This window comes from Fukomys damarensis, unplaced genomic scaffold (genome assembly GCF_012274545.1).
Source record: "Fukomys damarensis isolate Sample0158 unplaced genomic scaffold, DMR_v1.0_HiC HiC_scaffold_35, whole genome shotgun sequence".
Lineage (NCBI taxonomy): Eukaryota > Metazoa > Chordata > Mammalia > Rodentia > Bathyergidae > Fukomys > Fukomys damarensis.
Window position 1 is genome coordinate 10,793,345 of NW_022900947.1, and position 17,031 is coordinate 10,810,375.

Sequence of the window (17,031 nt, forward strand, 5' to 3'; positions counted from 1 at the left end):
TTTTTTTCTTATTTTTCAATTGGTTTAGAATATAAAGGTTAGAAAAGTGTCCTTTATTGGAATCTTGATTCACTAGTAGTTTTAGGGAGCAAATGAATTTAAACTCAACTCAGTTCTATAAATGCTTCTCATCAGCTACTGAGTGTACATCACTGCTCTGCGTTTCAGAGTGATTACAACAATAACCAAGGTAAGATGTCAGGCCAGATCAGAGACACCTACATAATGCTCTAGACTTATGACAGAAAAACTTCTCTGAGGTCAGAACAACTGATTCAAAGACGGAAGTCAACTGCTCAGAGCTCAGGCTGTATATCCAAACTCATTAGCTGACCAATAGCTGCAAACCCATTAGCTGGCAGACCCCAGTGTATCTCATAATGCAAACTCCTTGAGGGCAGGGACACTGCCTTGGTCTCAGTTTGGATTCAGGGTCTAGAGCAAGGCTTAGTTTCCAGCATCATAATGGGTTGGTTGACTAGATGAATGGGTGTATGAAAAGAGAGATGAATTCTGTGGCTACAAGAAACTGAGAAAAAAAAATGTACTCAATTCAAGCAATCATAGCAGCAGCTTAATTCAAGCAATCTAAAAGTTAGAGAAGATCTGAGCTCTCCTAATAATTGTGCTTCTAAATAAATTATGTAAATTTAGAAAGAGATTTTCAAAATAATATGGTGGGTATTTTCCTAGATTAAGAACCATATTTTAGTGCTACAAATAAAGTTGTTTTAAAATGAGAGATGAAGGTTACAAGGTAAATGGAAAGCAAATACACACAAAAAGGCTGCTGTCACTTCCTTCAGTGAGTCTCCTTTAGTTAATAATGAGTGGAACAGTATAACTTGTTGCTTTTGGGGAAGGGTAGTTTTATGTTATCTAAACGACTGGCCCAAGTACTGGTTGGAGAGCCAGTGAGTGCTTATTTAGACTTAGAGAAATCACAGATTGCATTATATATTCCTACGGGACTAAAGAGAAAAACAAAAAAAAATATGACTGGCATCTAAGAGGCATTCAGCAACTGAAAGAAAGAAAGAACAAACAAAAGAAAGAAAGGCAGGCAGGCAGGCTGGGGAGAAATCACTAAGATGAGGCAGTGCTTAGAGCTGTGGGAAATAGCCACAGTGTTATTTTCTCTCTGTGTCAAAGTCCATGGAGTTTTCAGGGAGCCTTGGGAATTAAAGACAAGATAGGAAGAACCACAGCTATTGGCCAGATTCCTGTGGAGGCTTGAAATGGTAAGTTTTGGAGTTTAATTTTCTTTTAAAATTTATATCAAATCAGTGAGAAACTTAGAAGAATTTTTATGGCTCTGGAGTGGAGTGGAATCCTTTGATAATGGGGAAACATTTAAATCTCTACATGCTAAGAGTCATTTGTATAATTTTAGTATCTTAATCAGAACTTCCAAAACATTGTCCCAAAATGCTATTGTCCTGAAGTTTGTAATTTTGTATAGTGGCCAAAGTTATGATGAACTTATTCTATCACTGACCAATTTTATCATGTGCTTTTTTCTATACCTGCTTCCCAAAGATTATCACTGTGTTATTCCACAGCCAAACCTATGACTAAGATAAAGTTCCAAGACCAAGTGACCTTGTCTTTTTTTTTTCCACTCCTGTGTCTCCAGCACCCAATCTATTTCCTAGTACAGAATAGGCGCTCAATAAATATTTGCTGAATAAATAAATGGCGATTGCTATGAATTCTGCAAAATAACTTTCACTAAGAGTAACAGAAAAAACAGGATGTGGCAAGTAGAAAGTACAAAGTGTTTTCCAAAAAATGTCATATATTTGCTTTTGGAGATATTCTTTAAAATAAATGACTACTGAGATGTTATCAATTTAAATGACATTTGGAAATACTTGAATAAGTTAATATGGTCAAGTTTATAATCAGCATATCATATACCTGCTTTGAAAATTGTTTATAGTTATATATATGGGGGGGGATGATGGATTGACAGCTATAATATTTTTAAAAGACTTAACATCACCACCTTCTAGTCATCTCTACCACCACTAGACTTTTCATTATTCATTTGAAAGCAACTAGTTTCTGTTCCATGGAACAAAGAATTTCATACTAAATCAAATTATTAAGATTCTGAATCTGAAGTGTCCAAATATCAGAGATTTTATTACAACTAGCTAGTGTGACAGTAGTTATGGCTTCTCATTGTCAATATTTCTAACTCTTTTCTTCTATATTTAGCTTCATAAAAGGTATGATGCAACCACTGGAACAAAACATAGTGCTAATAAAATTGTATTATATTAATGATTTTTGTTAAATAAGTAGATTTTAGCTGTTCTTGTCATGAACACACAAAAAATTAAATATATGCGATAACAGGCATGTTAATCTGCCTCACTTTAACTATTTTACTATCTCTATATATCCCATAACATGTTGTAAATCTCAAATATACATCATAAAATTTATTTTAAAATATGTAAACACCGAAACAAAAAATTTAAGTTAGTACTTAAGAAATTTCTTTCTTGTGCTAGTTGTTCGATTAAGGATTTTGCCCATTCTCTGTCTTATCTCCCCAAACATTCTCAATAACTTATGCAATAGATGTATCATTATCCCAATTTTATACACAAGGAAGTTGAGGCTTAGACAGTCACATATATAGAATATCTGACTATGAAAATCAATTCATTTTTTATGTCCAAAAATCACTTATATATCTTCAGTCTTCTCTTTCCTTGTGTAGGTAAGACAGTTATATGTTCTTTGCATTTTGATCCAACTCTATTCACAATAGAATCCTTCACCACACCTTGCGGGGATCACACAAATCACAAACGAGAAATGAAAAATTTGCTAGATTGATAACATTTCGTGACTAAAAGCTGCAAAAGTAAAATGGTTTACTTTTTAAATATTAAAGAGTTTATTTCTCAGGATAGTGTATGAAAGAGAATACATAAGTATCTGTTTGGGATGGTTTAAATATACAGGAGACTTACATATCATTTAGTCTCACCATATGCCACAAATTTCTAGCTAAGTGTGCTAGTCATCTTTGAAATCTCCCAGTGGCTCTTCATTGTCCTTAAGATAAAAGTTTAGCCTCTTTAATAGCACTTGGAAGGATTTCTTATGTCCTGGTCCCATTGCCTGCTTCTCCCAATCCCTTGCTTTGTCTGTATGGTTCCCTGCCTCGTTTGGTGTCTGTACTGCCACCCCACATCATCAAGATGGACAGGCATTCTTGGTTCAAGAAGCACAGAGATTCTTCAGCTCCTCTGATGCGAATAGATAGTCTCCTCTTGCTTCTGAGTTTTAAGTTATGAGGTTCCATCTCTTTGGAATGACATTACCTTCTTTTAGTTCATTTGCCTTTGGAAAACATCTCCCTGGAAATTTGGTGAAAGCATTGCTTAGCAGAGCCCCTTCGTTCCTCCTTCTGAGTAGTAGCAGAGCACATCTCCCGCTGGGCTGAACTGTTTGCCTCTTTGTCCTCCCCAGTAGACTGTGAGCTCCCTCAAGATGAGACTACAACTCTGATTCATTGCTGTGTCCCACAGAATCAAGGACACAGTAGACTGCATATGTTCTGCTATGAATGAGTTATCCTCAAGAGCCAACTGAGAACTCTCCCATGAACTTTCCCAGCTCATCAACATATGTTGCAATCAAAAGGAATAAGGTATGCAGTACAGTTCTGAATCTTAGGCATAGATTTTTCAGAAAAGTAGTTTGAGCCTCTTTGAAAACTCAGAGAAGCTTAAGTACAGTCCCTTGTTTGCTGATTTCAATGGCTTCTCTTCATGATAGGAATCTGGCATGCTGCATGAACTATGATATCATTCATTACAAAGAATGCCTTCAAGTTTTGCAGGATAGCCAGTCACTCCTAGTTCCATGCATCTGTATGGAAACTGTTCCATTTGCTTTGCCTGAAAATTGTAGAATGGCATGAAAGAGAGGCAGGCTGTGAAGAACATTTCATCCCATACTCTTGTTTGCAATATGTTGATACAGTGCAGGAAACTGAGATCCCTAAAAGCTACCTGGTAAACCATTATGGACTGGAACCAAGATTTTATGCGTTATCTTATTTTGTATTTTTGTAAAATGAGGAAGGTAAGGCTTAAATGTAAGCTTTGGCTTATACAAGTCACACACTGATTAGGTCAGCTCCTGTTCTCTCCCCACACACTACTCCAAACCACTTCATTCCCACAGTTACTGGGCTGCCTAGATAACTCAGATTTCATTTCATCACCCTTCCAAGTCTGTGGCTTTCATTCGCTCTCACCTGAGTCTTTCTGTCACTATTCCTCAGTGACATGATGTCAGATGTCAGGAAAAGTACTACCACAGGAGATACAAAGTGTGAAATTGGACCTGACCAATCAGCACATGTCAACAACTTTGAAAAGACTTCATTTCCAAATCATATCCACTCTACCTTCATTTTATATATTTAAAACCTTGTCAGAATCCCAGGGAAGAACCAGGCAAGAAAAAGGCACACCTGTTTCCGGTGGTGAACTCTCTAACAAAGCTTTATTTTATTGCATATCTTCATAAACATCTTTTCATTTACTAGCTCTAATGAAAAGTTGTAGTGGGCCAAGTTGCTTAATTTTTATTTTGCTTCAGTTTCATCATCTGAGAACAGTAATAATAATAGTCTCCACCTCAAGTGGCTATTGATTACTGTGATGTTATGTCCTCAGAGGAGTGACTCTCACTGAAGGGCAGGTTACCTGTATTAGAATCGTGAGGCTGAGCATGAAATCTTTCCTGCTGTCTCTGATGAAGGAATGCTAATGGGTGAAAATACTACAGAACACAGAACCATTTGGATGACCATAAAGGGGGACCTGCACTATAGGCAGAGGATTCTGCAGAAACTGCAAGAAGACAAGACACAGAGAGCTGCATGGTAGCTATATTTAAAGGCTACTGCTAGTATTTAGAGAAATTCTCCTAGGAATCCTGCTTGAATGGATGACCATTCTCAATGCCTCCTTCCCCAAAGGCTGCATAGTCATAGACATGGCTTCCTGGCAGTGAAAGATAAGTCACATCTGGAGGCCAGAGACTATTATTCCCCTCAGTGTCATCTTTACCTTGTCATAATTCCCTGTCCATTTACTAGTTTATGAGCTTAAAGCACTAGAAAGTAAAAAGAAAATCACTGAAGATGCTAGAAATGCATATGGTAGTCACTGATGTGGCCCATGCTACTGGAAGAAGTAGGCTTCTGTTCTTCTCTGAGCCAGGAGAAAATGAGTTATGAATGGTAAAAACATCAGATTCCTTCAGTCCACTCTTCTATACAATTAAACACTCATATGGATGCCCACAAGGTTTTCCAATGTCCTCTGAAAGGAAGAAATCAAAACTTATATCCATCATCATCATCTTTATTTTAGCTACTACTTGTTATATGTTGGTAGTTCATGTGTTTTACATTGACTATCTTTTTTTTCACTGATGGAGAAATTAAGACTCAAAAAAGTTACTTGCCCAAGTTTATACAAACACTAAGTGACAAAAGCTGAGATGGCTAGTGCACCAGGTGCTCTTCATGATGGCCCAGTGATACCTGCTTACTTGTAGCTATACTCTTACATTGTTAGAACTTCTACTAAAGAGCAGCCTGGATTTGATGGCTTCCTTCTAGCAACAAAATAGAATGTAGCCAAGAATCAGCTATCACTTCCATGATTAGGTTATAATAAAGATTGTGGCTGGTGAGAAGCCAGTCTGGACCAGAGTGGCATGGGTGCAGGCAGGTCCAACCATGGCCCTGCCCTGACCCCAGCCGCTTGGGCCCACAGACCACAGCCAAAGACCATCTTGGAAAAGAGATGCAAAGGCAAACAAGTAATAGACAGAGGCATGCTCTGATAGAATCAGTCAGAGTGTGCAGACCCTGGCCAGAAGCCTGCTCAGGAACCAGCAACTGGGGTGATAGCCAAAGGCCTTCCCAGACAACGGCTACTCAGGGTGACAGGCCCTAGCCAGAGGCATGCCTAGATAGCATCCCAAGTTTGCAAAGGGCTCAGCCAGAACCCTACCCAGACAACCGGACACTGTAGGGATCCAGAAGGCCACCACTCTGAGTCAGGAACTGCTGTTCTGGTGAACAGTAGAGAAAAGGCCTCTTGGTGGCTTGCTGAGAATTGAAGACCACTAGGTGAACAAAAAGTTGTCTCAACAAAGGCACAGCAGGTTGCATCTGCTGAAATGAGAAAATATATAAACAAGTCTCAAAACCCTACTTCCAGATCCCCTAAGGCAATGCCAAAGGAAATTAAAGAAGAAATCAGTTTCTACAATTAAATGACAATGTCAATACAAAATATCAGAATCTATGGGACACAATGAAAGCAGTCCTAAGAGAGAAATTCGTAACAGTGAATACTCATATCAAGGAAAGAGAGCAAGCTCAAATAAACAGCCTGATGCTGAGCCTCAAGCTTCTAGAAAAAGAAGAGCAGGACAAACCCAAAGCTTATACAAGGGAGGAAATTACAAAGATCAGAGCAGAAATAAATGCAATGGTGACTGAAGATGATATAAAAAAATCAGCGAAGCAAAGAGTTGGTTCTTCAAAAGAATAAACAAAATTGACAAACCCTTATCCAACCTTATAAAAAAAAAAAGTTAAGAAAAGACCTAAATCCATGCAATTAGGAATGAAAAGGGTGAAATTACAACAGACCAATCAGAAATCCAGAGGCTCATCAATACCTACTTTGAGAACCTATTCAATAATAAGATGGAAAACATAAAAAGAAATGGACAGATTCCTAGATATTTATGAATTACCAAAGTTGAATGAAGACCTAAAAATTCTGAACACAATATCACTCAATGAAACTGAAAATGTAATTAGAAACACACCAACTAAGAAAAGCCTGAGGCCTGATGGCTTTACTGTTGAATTCTATAAGACATTTAGAGAATAACTACTGTTTAAACTCTTCAATGAAATTGAAAGGGAAGCAATACTCCCAAATTCATTCCTGGAAGCAAGCATCACCTTGATCCCCGAAGCAGAGAATGATTCAACCAAAAAAGAGAACTATAGGCCATTCTCACCAAAAATCATAGATGCAAAAAATCCTCAATAAGATACTGGCAAACAGAATGCAGATCATCAAGAAGATCGTACACCCTGACCAAGTCGGATTCACCCCAGGGATGCAGGAATGATTCGACATATACAAATCAATAAATGTAATATACTATATTAATAAAGCCAAGGCTAAAAACCCCATGATCATCTCAATAGATGCAGAAAAGGACTGGGGATTCAGCTCAGTGGTTCCACTGTCTGCCTCGCAAGCTCAAGGATCCAAGTTCGATCCCCAGTACAAAAAAAAAAAAAAAGGAGAAAAAGTGTTCAAGAAAATCAACACAATCCCCAACACACATTTATGATAAAAAACCTACAAAAAATTGGAATAGATGGTTTCTACCTCAACCTGATAAGAGCTATTTATGAAAAACTAATAGTCAATATCATACTAAATGGTCAAAAACTGAAATCCTTCACACTAAAATCAGGGACTATCACCACTCCTGTTCAATATAGTTTTGGAAATTTTAGCCATAATAATTAGATAAGAGAAAGAAATAAACATAGGAAACAAAGATGTTAAATTGTCATTATTTGGAGGCAACATGATATTCTGTATAGAAGACCCCAAGAACTGTATTAAAAGTCTTTTAGACTTAATAACCAAATTCAGTAGAATAGATGGATACAAGGTCAACACATAAAAATCAATAGCTTTCCCGTACATGAACAATAGGCTCACTGAAAGAGAGGCTAGACAAACAACTCCCTTCACAATAGCATCCAAAAAAAATGAAATACCTAGGAACAAACTTAATGAAAGAAATCAAAGATTTCTACTCTGAAAACCATAGCACTCTGAAAAAAGAGATTGAACATCAGAAAATAGAAAGACATTCCTTGTTCTTGGGTAAGAAAAACCAATGTAGTGAAAATGGCCATACTTCCAAAACTGCTGAATAGATTCAATGCAATCCCAATTGAAATGCCAGCAGCATACTTCACAGACCTTGAGAAAACAATCCAAAAATTCATTTGGAACAAGAAGAGACCTAGAATAGCAAAAGAAATTCTAGGCAACAAAGACAAAGTAGGGGGTATCACAATTATCAACTTGAAACTATACTACAAAGCTACTGTGATAAAAACTGCATGGTGTTGGCAAGGAAACAGACCCGAAGACCTGTGGAACACACTAGAAGATGCAGAAACAATTCCAGACACATTCTCCAACCTCATCTTTGAGAAAGGTGCCAAACACCTTCACTGGAGGAAAGATAGCCTCTTGAATAAATGGTGCTGGAAAAACTGGGTTTCAATTTGCCAAAGATTAAAACTAGACCTATTATCTCTCACCTAAAATAGAAATGGATTAAGATCTAAATATTAAAACAGAAACACTCAACCAGCTGGAAAAGAGGTTTGGTAGAACTCTTGAAGGCATTGGTGTAGGAAAAGATTTCATGAACAAAACCTCAGTCACACATGAACTAGCACAAAGAATCAACAAGTGGGATCTCATCTTATTAAAAAGCTTCTACACATAAAGAGATAACACCAACAAGCATGAAGAGACAACCTATAATGTGGGAAGGATGTTTTCCTCAGATAATGATCTACTATCTAAATTACATAAATAACTTTCAAAAATCAGACCTCCCAAATTTAAAGACTCAATTCAAAAATGGGCATCTGAAATGAAGAGAAATTTCTCAGACAAAAAAGTAGAAATAGCAAATAGACACATGAAAAAATGTTCAAAATCACTGGGCATTCAAGAGACACACGTGAAATCAATGATGAGATTCCACCTCACCCCAGAAAGAATGGGGGCTATCATGGAATCAACCAATAACAAATGCTGCCAGGGATGTAGGGAAAAAGGAACCCTTCTTCATCTTTGGTGGGAGTGCAGACTGGTGCAACCACGATGGAAATCAAAATGGAGGTACCTCAAAGAATTAGGATTGGAGGTCCCACTTGACCCAGTTATTCCCCTCTTGGGTATCTTCCCCAAAGAATTAAAAGAATCATACCACAGTGATATATGCATACCTATGTTCACAGTGGCACAGTTTATAGCAGTTAAAATTTGGAAACAGCCCAATTGCCCATCAATTGGAAAATGGACAAAGAAAGTGCAGTTTTCTTTTTTTTTCTTTTTATTGAGTTTATTGGTATCTAGGTATACAATGCAGTTTTCTTTCTTTTTTTTTTTCAGCTTTAATTGAGTTTATTGATACATTTTAGGGATACAGTACAGTTACATTCATTGTTGGGATCTTGTACCTCTACATGACAAGTCTTGATTCCCATTTTTTCCCCTTGTCCCTGCCCTCCCTTCACCCCTTCTTCCCCTCCCCATCTACAAACACTTTATTTTCATCTTTTCATTCTCTCATATTTTTTTCTTTTCCCTTTTTACTCTTCCCCTACCCATCCCACCTTCCCTACACCTTTAGCTCCTTTCTTCCCATTTCTAAATGTCAGTAATCTTATTAGAATCTTATGCATTGTTGCAGATTATTCACACCAGGGAAACTATTCGGTATTTACACATGTGTGACTTATTTATCTCACTTAGGAGTATATCTTCAATATGTATCCATTTTTACAATGCAGTTTTCTTATAAAATGGAGTACTACCCAGCCATAAGGAATGAGAAACTAGAGACATTTATAGCTAAGTGGATGCACATTATGGTCATACTCTTAGTGTAATTAATAGGACACACGTGTAAATACAGAAGTTTCACTGGAGTGAAAAACTAAAACAGTCTAAATGAGGACCAAAATGTATAATTGATATTGTATAATAGGAAGAAAAGGGCTAAAGGAGTAGGGGAATGGGGAGGGGTAAGGGAAAGGAAACAAGGGAATGGAATTAATATGAGAAAATGAAAAAATTGGAAACAAAATCTTTGTAAATAGGGAGGGGTGGAGGGATTGAAGGAAAGCAGGGGGGTGGGAAAACAGTAAGAACATAGATATATTATGTAAAGGCACAAATTTCCAATGATGAATGTCCTTATATTGCATACCTAAAATGTGCCAATTCAAAAAAAAAGACTGTGGCTTCTATGATTGGGACCCTGTGTGTCTTGCTCAGTCTAAGGAAATCAGTTGCTGCATCTGTGAGCTGCGCTATGGAACTGATGTTTCCAGCTTAAGGACAGCAAGAACCTAAGTCTGCTAATAATTATGGAAGTGAGCTTGGAAGCACATCTGCAGTTGACTCTTGAGATCAGTTCAGTCTCTGCTTGTGCACTGAATAAAACTTTCTGAGAGCCAATGACCCAGGATTACCTAATGAAGAAAATCCCAGATTCCCAAGCCACAGACATTGTGAGATAATTGTATGTTCATGAAATTGTTAAGTTTTGAGGGGTTTAGTCTTGTTTTGTTTTTACACAGCAATATTTACCTAATATACTTACCCAGTTTTGTTGACTCTATTATAGCCAAGTCATACAGCTCTTTCATATGCTACCTTGACCTTGGAATACTGTCTTTATTTACTTTAAGCCAATATTCTGGGAACCTACAATAAATTTACTCTGACCTCATTCCAGTGGTGGTTTACAGTTGTATGAAGGAGCAAAGCTGAGAACTATGGAGGAGAGAAGAAAGGCAGGTAGGAGAACTCCATGGGTTGACCTTCCTACTTTTTCCAACTGTTTGCTTCTGCTGAGGGTGACCTTAGGGGATACAAGTCAAGAACTGCGAAGGGGCGATTCCAGTATTAAAGGAGTTCCTTTGGGCCAAATTGTAAGCAGCTCATTACATGAAGTTTGGAAACTGCACAAAGCTGACACCTAGCTACAATGGCTGAGAATAGACTTATATAGGCTATATCCACGTACAGCAGGGTTCCGATAACTCATACATGGTCCTGTAGTGCTGTGGTTATTGCTGCGTCTTAATAACAGCAGGTGGATTAGTACAACTTGCAAAGCCTAGGAATAGCCTCAGTTACGGTGGTACCTGGAACTTGCACCATGGTACTCACTGGGTTTCTCTGTTGTTTTCCACTTACACTCCCTTGGGTAAAGGTTTTGTGTCAACGCCAGAAATACCAGGTTTTTGTTGTGAGAGAAAATCTCAACAGTAAGATGTGAAACAGAACTAAGGCACAGGTAATCTTTCTTAAAATGTTAGGTGTTTAAAAATCTTTAATTGGTCCAGAGCATTAAAGGCTGAACTTTAGTGGGTCACATTTCTTTGGAGAATAAGACATCGAGAAAGGACATTCAGAGCCACCTGCACAAGCTCTTTTCCATCACTGCCACAGCCATGGCAACCCTGTGTTCTTTTAAAGAAAGAGTTGTGCCCTGCTTTCTTCACGGTGTAGAGCAGCGTGGTTAAAGGTGGTTCCTGAGGCCGGTTCTATGGCCTGCTGGCTTGGGGAGGGGGGAAAGTCTGGTCAAGTTGTACCCTTGGAGAACAGGAGAGTCACCAAGCCAATCCCAGGGGCTTAGAAAGAAATAGAGTACTGGCTATGAAGAAGGATGAGATATATTGGTTCTCTCTCTCACTTTATGTCCTGGACCCATATCCTAGAACCATTTCAGCTGAGTCTTGGGAGGTTCTTCATAAAATGCACCTCGCCAGCCACTTGGAATCCAAAGCATTTGCATTTCATTTCCCAGCGTGGCACTCTGGAGTATTACAGGATCTGATCTGCTTTGCTTGTCTAGCAACGCTTCCTTAGCCTCAGTACCTAAATGTGGCATCTCCTCTGCTTCCTTCCCCAAATTATTATCTCTCTGGTGAACTCCTTTAAAATCCAGCTTGCATATCACTTCCTCAGAAAGAATTCACTGGTATCTGGGGACCTGGCTCCAACCCAATATCCCACACTGGGTCAGAGGAGTCTTCTCAAAACATCAAGTATTTCCTCTCACATACCTTTTATCTCTTCTCTGTTAATGAACCGCACCTGTTAAGCAGGGCCCATATGCATTTCTGTATTTCAAGGTCACACTGTATGTGGTCACATCTTTTTGAAATAAATAAGTAAATATGAAGGGAGAGGATGGGAGCAAATAAAGCCATGCACCAAGGATGAATGCTTTATCCTTGAGATGTGTCTGCACAAGGCAGTTCTGTCTCTCTTGGTGGCTTCAGATACATTTCCCTGAGGGGTGAGATAAACTAACTTATGGTGATAACTTTAATCTCTCCCACTCCATCACTGCACACATGGAGGGACAAGCCACTGAGCTCAACTAAACAAGAGTGAGTTAGGCTATGAATTCTTGGTGTTTTCACTGTACACATACCATTAAAAACCCATCCTAGTCCCTGGGTAGCTAATTACAAAGGCTCTTGAATGAGCCAGAGAGTCCTTGGCCTCTGGGTTAAACACAGAGAAAGGAAATTTAGCTCTGTTCAAATGGCCTGGGTTTAGAAAAATTGGACCACTCATCTTATGTAGTAATTCTTCTAACTTCTAATCCCTTGTAAGTACTATGCAAATCAGAAACACATGGGTTACAATCCACTGCCTGAATTCATGAAAATGTTTTGTAAGGATCTTGTGAATTTCAAGGCTGTCCTTCATGTCATGCCCCCGAAACTCCCAGTAAGATTGTGAAACATGGGACAGTGTTCCAGTTGATATTAATATTTTCCAGGGGAATTTCTCCTCCCATGGCTAGACTGAGGGCTGTGTTCAGAAGTTACTCATTTCACCCAAAATTGATAGTATGTTTGCATCAGATCAATTTGCTACGCCCTATCTCCCTAGTGACTTCAGGACAAGCAAAGTGAATTTGGGGAAGGCTTTTTCCATTTCCTTCCTGGACAAAATGCTAGTATCTTTCAGTAAGTCAAATCTTTTTTTTTTTTTTTTTTTTGGTCTTCAATCATGAGAGAAAGCCTCTCTTAATGTGGTCATCCATGTCCTTGTCCTTTTAAAAATTATCACATCAGGAAGATAGTAAGTGGATTTTAGTTCATGAATGAAATCCAAAGGTTTGGAGATCAGTGTTCGAGTATTGTACATGAAGGATTCTGCAGCCATGGCACGGATGGCTTGTATTGGCACCAACTAAAAGAGTGTGAAGGTTAATTTTTGACATCTGATTTGGACACAGACAGAGGGTGTGCTGGGAAACATGCCATGAATTTGCTGTCCTGTTTGAGCTGTAATCCACTCATGCTTTTAAGGACTATTGAAATGTGGATAAGGATGTTTAAATCTACATAAACTGCAATGCTTTTGAATCTTGGTGTTGAGGGCCAAGAAAGGGAAAGAAATATTTGATGTGACTTCCCTTTTATTGTACCATCACTTGATTTTTGGTGTTGATTTGCTATTGGTAGCAATCCCTTTGGCTTTTGCTTTGCTGTTTCTATTCTCTCATTAGTCAGCAAATCAAGTGACTAAACCTTTAGAAAAGTATAAACAGAGTAAATGTGGATCCAAATCAGGGCTTGTGGGCCCTGGTATGGTGGAATAAAAGAGCACTATTGCGTGAGGTTGATCATTCCCACTTTAGAAGCTCTGTTCTTCGATTTATATCCTTGTTTCTGAAGTGTGTTCTAGGCAAGTAGAGATCTGTACTGAGTGTCCCTACAAACTGGAAGAAGCATGATCATAAGTGGTTCGTCATCTAGAATCTCTGCAAGGCATGTACAGTATAGAATAGTATCATAAATGACTAAAGGCCCATTTAATTTAAATTGAGAATACAATCCTGAAAGTCATGATGATCATATCCCCACTTTACAGATAAGCACTGAGGTTAGGGGCTAAGTGGCCTGCTTAGGACTACATGGCTATGTCAGTGGTGGTGCTAAGATACCAGTTAGCCTGGGTCCATGAGAAATGTGGCACAAATCCAAGGATGCTTTTATCATTCTCTGCTATACCAGTCAGTACTTTCTCCTCTCCTCCCAAACTCATCAGAACAGAGAAACTAGAAATGCAGAGCTGTAGAGATCCTACTTAACAGGCCCCATGCATTGTACCTTAATGTCATTCTGCCAAGTAGATTAAATGTGTTACATTTCTAATGGGGCTCTGGGTATTTAGAAGATAAGCTGATCCCTAGACAATACGATTCTGTAATTTACCTGAAGAACCTTCAGGCTATATGACAACCTATATTTATGTATTTTGTTTTCAACACTGCATCTTCATTCTTTGAGGTTAATAATAGAAATCATTTTATTACATAAATCTTCTCACATTTGGACCAGGGAATGTGGAGTGGGTGAGGAGAGGGGGAGTTTGAATGGGTGAGGAACCAAAACCATATAATGATATTAGAAAGATGACATGTTTTTCAAATTTATAATTTATCTGGTAGCTAAAACAAGAACAAACAGCTTTGGAGCAGCTGGGAGTCAAGACAGTTCAAATAGGATTTGCAAAAGGAAGCCATTTAACAGGAAAAGCGGTACACTTGCAATTGCCCTAAGACTTTAAAAAGCACTAGCTTCATCGTATTTAAGTTTACTCTGCAATTTGTACTCCATGATAACAAAAAAATAAAAACTTCCCAACTAGAAGTCCATTTGGACCTGTTTGCATTGAAATCAGAAACTTCCATCTGATCACAATTGAGGTGTTAAGCCATTTTGCTCTATGAAAAATAAAAACCATTAGTTTGTTGTTGTAAATCATTGGCTTTTGGAAACATTTTTTCCCTTAGCACAGTCAGATAAAATATTCACAAATTCTACTTTGCTGGAATGTGAATGAATGAGGTTTCAGTCAGAGAGCCTGATTTGTTTCGTTTTAGTTAGCATGAGGAATCTGAATTCTCTGTGAGGAAGGCTGTAATACTCGGTTGAAGTTCTGCACTATCAAGATATTTTTAAATACCTTTCTCCATACAGGGGATGGCTTTTTCTCTTAAAGTGTGGTTGAGAGATGTTGCACATATAAGGGATTATATGGTGCTGACATGAAACACTGTGGTCACTCCATGAAGTCAGAGATTCCTTATTTATTAACCCCACAAATATTTATGGGGTGTCTACTCTGAGATAAGTACAGGGCTATCTACACAGTTAACCAATGGTGTCCATCTGTCCTCTTGGAGCTGTGAGTCTACTATGTGATAAGGAGATGTTGCACAAATAAATTAGTTTAAAAGCTGCCAAGAGAAGCCCTGAGTGCCCTGGGAGAATCAGGAGGAAACTTAATTAAGATGAGGGTGCAGGACAGGCTACAATGACAATAATAAGAATAAAGCTGTGAAGAGAATAAGACAACAGCACGGGAATGAATTATTCTTCACTGCCTTCACTGCAGAGATTTCTGGTTCCATTCTTCTATAGAGAATCTGCTCGGGTGCGGTCATGGCAGATGAATGTGGTAAAAAATTGAATAAAACACATCCACAGTCAAAGGGGAGAGGGCTGAGTGAAATGGAGTCTGGAAACAGGTACTAAACCTCAAATCCTGGCTCTGCCACCCACAGCTGGATATCTTGGGTAAGTGAGTTAACTTCTCTTTATTTTTAAAATGATGTTCTGGCAGCATCAACCTCATGGGATTAAAGGGTTATAGGGATTAAATGAATTAATGCAGTCAGAGTGCTTAGAACAGTCACTGGCCCTTGACAAAGGCTCTGTGGTTGCAAACATAATACTGAGTTTGCCATGGGCAGGGGGGCAGTGACATAAACCACTAACTGGGGGAAGGAGCTACATGGCTGAAGAGCCACTGAGTGCAAAGTGCTTCTAAGGAGAGGGCTCAGCATCAAGAAAGGATGCATTATACCATGCAAAGGGAGCACCACTCCTGCGCTTGACATCTCTGAGCTTCCTTGTTTTGTGAATGAAGGGCCTGAGACCCTATGTCCAGGGCTCTGGTGGAAGCATATTTGCTACTAAATGACTATTCTCCGCCCAGTAGCACAATGTGGCTTGGAAAAAACACTTCATAAATGTTTGTTGAATGAATACATGAGCAGAACTCAGGAAATCACTTTGCCCAACCCAGCCAAATCTAGCTAGGACTTGCACAGGGAGCAGGGAATCCCTGGGAAAATAGAAACTAACAATTTAAGCAAAACTTGCATTACTAAATCAAGATAAAATGGGTACAACTTTAATAATATCCAATTTATCAACACTTTCCTCCTTTATTGAAAATGAGCTTTAACTGCTTCTGTGATTTGCTAACCCTTTGCACACTGCATTGCTAAAGTCACACTCATGTTTCATTTGTTCGCCCACCAGCAAGCATGTTTCCAGTGAGTTACTGCTACCTGCCAAAGCACGGTGCTGGCACCAGGGTGTGGAAGGAGATTATCTTCTGTTGCTCAGTATTACTGAGCTCACAGAGATACAATATGACAAGAGAAATGTGCTCTCTGACAGAAACACATACAAAGCCTCACGGGAGCACAGAAGCTCAATCTCCAGTTTGAAATTTATAGGACACTGTTTAACTGCCCCCTTTTTTTTTTGCAAAGCAAGAGTGGTAAACTCCAGCTTAGATCCTTCAACCTTGGAATAAAGTTTCGAAGTTCCAATAAAGTTGGTAATATTTACTGAACGGGGAAAATAAACTAAATAAGAACTATAATCCTTGCTTTGTTTCATATTTCTCCCCCAGAATAATTACATGTAGAATTAATTCTAAGCAAAGTGTTTCCAATGCTGTCTGGTAGAAAAAAAGGGGGTTCCAAATTTCTGTTAGCATGTGAAATAATTTAAAGCTAATTATGTTAAATTGAGACTACAGATATTTGTCAAGTGTATATTTTGGCCTCAGAGAGAGCTATGAAACAAAACCCAAAGATAGGTGTAACTTTGTAAATATCAAACTGGCAAAAACCTGTCTTTTAATGAGGAAGGGATTTTAATTATGATGAAACAAAATAATTGCAGAGAAAGCTGCAACTATTTTATTTTTATTTATTTTTTTGGTACCAGAGATTGAACTTGGGTTCTTGCGCTAGTGAGACAGGTGGTGGAACCACTGAGCTAAATCCCTGGCCCTA

General features: G+C 38.5%; 1 protein-coding gene and 1 long non-coding RNA gene across 10 annotated transcripts in view; one reads left to right on the forward strand and one right to left on the reverse strand.

Moving 5' to 3' along the window:
• The window catches only part of Ldb2 (LIM domain binding 2), a 459,105-nt gene that overhangs the window by 98,914 nt on the left and 343,160 nt on the right, over nt 1-17,031 (reverse strand). The window lies entirely within an intron of this gene.
• On the forward strand, nt 1,093-16,949 carry LOC117284249. Its single transcript, XR_004515337.1, has 4 exons — nt 1,093-1,241; nt 3,493-3,673; nt 10,639-10,700; nt 15,359-16,949. It is a non-coding gene; the product is annotated as an uncharacterized LOC117284249 (long non-coding RNA).